The sequence below is a fragment of the Pseudophryne corroboree genome, chromosome 4, assembly GCF_028390025.1.
Source record: "Pseudophryne corroboree isolate aPseCor3 chromosome 4, aPseCor3.hap2, whole genome shotgun sequence".
In the NCBI taxonomy this organism is placed as follows: domain Eukaryota; kingdom Metazoa; phylum Chordata; class Amphibia; order Anura; family Myobatrachidae; genus Pseudophryne; species Pseudophryne corroboree.
The window spans coordinates 24,936,612-24,942,552 of record NC_086447.1 but is presented as its reverse complement, the minus strand read 5'-3'; the positions used below and the strand labels follow the sequence as shown (position 1 = coordinate 24,942,552).

The 5,941-nt window shown below is 47.2% G+C and overlaps 1 non-coding gene across 1 annotated transcript; it reads right to left on the bottom strand.

Annotated features, from left to right (window-relative positions):
- Positions 1-5,204: 5,204 nt before the first annotated feature.
- Positions 5,205-5,293, bottom strand: TRNAY-GUA (transfer RNA tyrosine (anticodon GUA)). The gene is given in 2 exon segments: positions 5,205-5,240; positions 5,257-5,293. It is a non-coding gene; the product is annotated as a tRNA-Tyr (tRNA).
- Between the last annotated feature and the right edge of the window lie 648 nt (positions 5,294-5,941).

Here is a 5,941-nt window from a genome sequence, read left to right as displayed (position 1 = left end):
CAGTACTGGCTAACTTTCATGAACTGACTAACCAACAAAGATTCAGCAGCATCTGCTTACCCTGAGAAGAGGCCTTATAAAGCAGGTGCTGTCCACGCCCCACTCAGACCTCACAGACTGTGAGCACAAAAACCAGCACCGGATCCCCTGCCATGCACAGAGCCTGTAACCACTGCACAGCAAAAGACCCGAACCGGAGTATCAGCTGCGCTCAGGTCACTCCGCTAGCACTTGTCTCCCGGTTGCCATGACGACGTGGCAGCACAGGGCAGGAGACCCTAACACTCAGTCAGGAACATCAGTAGTGCTGCAGGCCTTGTCACTGCCAAGACTGATGAGTCCTCTCCTAACTGGGATTTCTCCGGAGGATCCTTGAGTGATACACCTACTGCTGCTGGCGCTGCTGTTGTTGCTGCTGGGAGTCGATCGTCATCCCAGAGGGGAAGTCGGAAGACCACTTCTACTACTTCCAGTAAGCAATTGACTGTCCAACAGTCCTTTGCGAGGAAGATGAAATATCACAGCAGTCATCCTGTTGAAAAGTGGATAACTGAGGCCTTGACAGCTATGTTGGTGTTAGTCGTGCGTCCGGTATCCGCCATTAGTTCACTGGGACTTAGAGAATTGATGGAGGTAGTGTGTCCCCAGTACCAAATCCCATCTAGGTTCCACTTCACTAGACAGGCAATACCGAGAATGTACAGAGACATCAGAAAGTGTCCTCAGTGTCCTAAAAAATGCAGTTGTACGGACATGTGGATAAGTGGAGCAGGACAGACTCAGGACTATATGACTGTGACAGCCCACTAGGTAGATGTATTGCCTCCCGCAGCAAGAACAGCAGCGGCGGCACCAGCAGCAGCATCTCGCAAAAGCAAACTCATTCCTAGGCAGGCTGCGTTGTGTATCACCGCTTTCCATAAGAGGCACACAGCTGACAACCTCTTACGGAAACTGAGGGACATCATCAAACAATGGCTTACCCCACTTAGACTCTCCTGGGGATTTGTGATATCGGACAACGCCACCAATATTGTGCCTGCATTACATCTGGGCAAATTCCAGCACGTCCCATGTTTTGCACAAACAATTAATTTGCTGGTGCAGAATTTTTTTAAAAATTACAGGGGCATGCAGGAGATACTGTCAGTGGCCCGAAAAATTGCGGCCCACTTTCGACATTCAGCCACCATGTGCCGAAGACTGGAGGGCCAGCAAACACTCCTGAACCTACCCTGTCATCACCTGAAGCAAGAGGTGGTAACGAGGTGGAATTCAACACTCTATATGCTTCAGAGGATGGAGGAGCAGCAAAAGGCCATTCAAGCCTATACATCTGCCCACGATATAGGCAAAGGAGGGGGAATGCACCTCACTCAAGCGCAGTGGAGAATGATTTCCGTTTTGTGCAAGGTTCTCCAACCCTTCGAACTTGCCACATGCGAAGTCAGTTCAGACACTGCCAGCTTGAGTCAGGTCATTCCCCTCATCAGGCTTTTGCAGAAGCAGCTGGAGAAATTGAAGGAGGAGCTAAGATGGAGCGATTCTGCTAAGTATGTGGGACTTGTGGATGGAGCCGTTCATTCGCTTTGCCAGGATTCAAGGGTGGTCAATCTGTTGAATTCAGAGCACTAAATTTTGGCCACAGTGCTCGATCCTTGGTTTAAAGCCAACGTTGTATCTTTCTTTCCAGCAGACACAAGTCTGCAGATGTTCAAAGACCTGCTGGTGAGAAAATTGTCAACAGCTCCTCCTTCATTTTCTCCCGCAACTGGGGCTGCGAGGAGAAGGATAAGATTTCCTAGCCCACCCAGGGCAGTCAGGAACGAGTGCTAACATCTGGTCCGGACTGAAGGACCTGCCAACGATTACTGACATGTCTACTGTCGCTGTATATGATTCTGTCACCATTGAAAGAATGGTGGAGGATTATATGAGTGACTGCATCCAAGTAGGCATGTCAGACAGTCCGTATGTATACTGGCAGGAAAAAGAGGCAATTTGGAGGCCCTTGCACAAACTGGCTTTATTTTCCCTAAGTTGACCCCCCTCCAGTGTGTACTCCGAAAGAGTGTTTAGTACAGCCGGTAACCTTGTCAGCGATCGGCGTAGGAGGTTACTTTTTTACAAAATGTGGAGAAGATGATGTTCATCAAAATGAATTATAAATTCCTATGGGAAGACCTTTACCAGCAATTGTCTACAGAAAGTACACAGGGACCTGAGATGGTGGATTCCAGTGAGGACGTATTAATAATCTGTGAGGAGGAGGATGTATACAGTGAAAGGGGTGAGGAATCAGACGATGAGGAGGAGGTGGACATCTTGCCTCTGTAGAGCCAGTTTGTGCAAGGAGAGATTGATTGCTTCTTTTTTTGGTGGGGGTCCAAACAAACCAGTCATTTCAGCCAGAGTCGAGAGGCTGACCCTGTCGCTGAAATGATTGGTTTGTTAAAGTGTGCATGTCCTGTTTATACAACATAAGGGTGGGTGGGAGGGCCCAAGGACAATTCCATCTTGCACCTCATTTTCTTCTTTGCATCATGTGCTGTTTGGGGACTACTTTTTAAAGTGCCATCCTGTCTGACACTGCCATACAACTCCAGGGGTACTGCCGTAAAAGTCCAGTCCAGTGGTGGTGTCCTGTGCTGTATATTATTTACTCTAAATGATAGGGTTATATACATTACTTATATTATTATCCAAATCATTTTTAAAGGGTTTGCCCTGTGTGGTGTAGGGGTACACTCGGCTGTGCTGTATATTATTATAATAGCTCCAAATAAAAGAGTTATTATCCAAATTAATTTCAAAGGCTTTGCAGTGTATGTGTGTGTAGTTTAGGTGTACGCTCTTCTGTGCCACCAATATTGTGCGTGTATTACATCTGGGCAAATTCCAGCACGTCCCATGTTGTTTGTGCCGCAGACTTGTGTCGCTTAGCTTAGTCATACAGCTACCTCATTGCACCTCTTTTTCTTCTTTGCATCATGTGCTGTTTGGGGACTAGTTTTTTTAAGTGCCATCCTGTCTGACACTGCAGTGCCACTCCTAGATGGGCCAGGTGTTTGTGCCGCACACTTGTGTCACTTAGCTTAGTCATACAGCCACGTCAGTGCAACCTTTTGGCCTAAAAACAATATTGTGAGGTGTTCAGAAGAGACTGGAAATGAGTGGGAATTAATGTTATTGAGGTTAATAATACCATAGGATCAACATTACCCCAACATTCTCTGATTTTAGCTGTTTTTATGTGTTTTTTCCCCAAAAACAATCCAGATCCAAAACCAAAACACGAAAGGGTGGTTTTGGCAAAAACAATCCAGATCCAAAACACGAGCATGGAACCGAAACCAAAACACAAAACACGAAAAGTGCCGCCGCACATCTCTAATAATAATGCAGTCAAAGTACCAAAAACTATAAACTTTGAAAGTAATGTTTTCCATACAGTTCTCTTGTCCAAAGGATCATAAGCCAGAAAATGTACAACCAGTGATAAAAGATACCTGTGAATAGAAACCGCTTTTCCCTTATCAAAGAAATATGAAACTCTTAACTGTATGTTTTAAAGTGGATATGATTGCGTCACATTATTGTATCCAGAATAAGGAACAACTTGTGCTGAGTGAGCAGCAGCTTGTAGACTGTGATAATGTAGATGATGGCTGCTGTGAAGGATTAATGTGCCCCCCCCCCCATTCTGACGCACATTGGCCCTCATTCCGAGTTGTTCGCTCGTTCATTTTCTTCGCATCGCAGCGATTTTCCGCAAACTGTGCATGCGCAATGTTCGCACTGCGGCTGCGCCAAGTAAAATTGCTAAGAAGTTTGGTATTTTACTCACGGCTTACAAATACATTTCTTTGTTCTGGTTATCGGAGTGTGATTGACAGGAAGTGGGTGTTTCTGGGCGGAAACTGGCCGTTTAATCGGTGTGTGTGAAAAAGCGCTGCCGTTTCTGGGAAAAACGCGGGAGTGGCTGGAGAAACGGGGGAGTGTCTGGGCGAACGCTGGGTGTGTTTGTGACGTCAAACCAGGACCGAAACTGACTGAACTGATCGCACTGGAGGAGTAAGTCTCGAGCTACTCAGAAACTGCAAAGACAAATCTTTTCGCTATATTGCGAATACTTTGTTCGCACTTCTGCTAAGCTAATATACACTCCCAGAGGGCAGCGGCTTAGCGTGTGCACTGCTGCGAAAAGCGGCTAGCGAGCGAACAACTCGGAATGAGGGCCATTGTGGAGTAATCAAGTAAATTTTGGGAGACATCAGTAACTTTACCGCTCACCCCCGCAGCCCCTGCAGTGGATTGAGATGTGCTGGGGGCTGTGGAAGCGCTTTCATCCAGTGTAAAAAAAACCTCTCAAAATACCCGCCACCGAGGAGAAAGACACTAGAGGCCAAATGTGACCTCTAGCGTCTGTCTCCTCCTAGGCGGTGGTCATTTTTTACACTGCATTGTACGGAAGTACTTCCGCAGCCCTCAGCGTGTCTCAATCCTCTATGGGGGCTGCGGGGGCGAGTGGCAAAGTTACTGGGGCAGCACCTGGTTCTGTGGGTGCTCAGGACCGGGAGCACCCATGGAATCGATGTCTATGGCTCAGAGTACTTGGAGGTATGGAAGCATCGCTGTGCTAGTATGGGGGGAAGATCAATGTTCTCCTGATTTGTCATGCAGAAACGTTTGCTGTATATAGGTTATAGCATCTTTATAAAACCACATAGTGCTCTGTCTCCTGTAATAAGCAGTAAAGCAAACTGCAGAAATAAAAGTCATCTTCCCATACTGGGTGAAAACCAGGAATCCTAACCGCTAGACCATATGGGAGCTGATGGTGACAGCACAGTGCCCAGTCTCTGTCAGACACCCTGGATATATCACATATAACCTAGTGACTCTTTCCCTGGCTGGTGCTCCCGGTGACTCCTCTCTCCCAGCAGACAGACCGTGAGCTGAGCTATGGAGAGTAACACTAGAGACAGGTGTCGCTACCGGCTGTCTCTGCCCAGTGCTTAGGTGTAGTGTGGTAAGCTGTAATTACACTAATAGATGTGCAGCAGCATGCGGTGTGAGGAATAACATATGGAACAGGTTCTGTCACGGAGTATATCAGTCTAGGTCTCTCCCCTATATATCAGTGTATGAGGCAGATATTCAGATATCTCAGGAACCAGACAATAAAAAAATTAGGAAAACTCTCCTTCGAGCCGGAATTGAACCAGCGACCTAAGGATCTCTGTATCACACCCACTACAGTCCTCCGCTCTACCAGCTGAGCTATCGAAGGGACATATCACACTATAGCCCTCATTCCGAGTTGTTCGCTCGCAAGCTGCTTTTAGCAGCTTTGCACACGCTAAGCCGCCGCCTACTGGGAGTGAATCTTAGCTTATCAAAATTGCGACCGAAAGATTTGCAATATTGCGAAAAGACATCTCTGTGCAGTTTCTGAGTAGCTCGAGACTTACTCTGCCAGTGCGATCAGTTCAGTGCTTGTCGTTCCTGGTTTGACGTCACAAACACACCCAGCGTTCGCCCAGACACTCCTCCGTTTCTCCAGCCACTCCCACGTTTTTCCCAGAATCGGTAGCGTTTTTTCACACACACCCATAAAACGGCCTGTTTCCGCCCAGAAACACCCACTTCCTGTCAATCACATTACGATCAACAGAACGAAGAAAAAACCGTGAGTAAAATACCTAACTGCATAGCAAATTTACTTGGCGCAGTCGCAGTGCGGACATTGCGCACTAAGCGGAAAATCGCTGCGATGCGAAAAAATTTACCGAGCGAACAACTCGGAATGACCACCTATATTCATTACAAGGTGGATACAAGGTGGATTCGATTCCCACCATGGCCCTAACTGTGTGGAGTTTATATATTCTCCCCGTACTTGCGTGGGTTTCCTCCGGGTACTCCGGTTTCCTTCCAC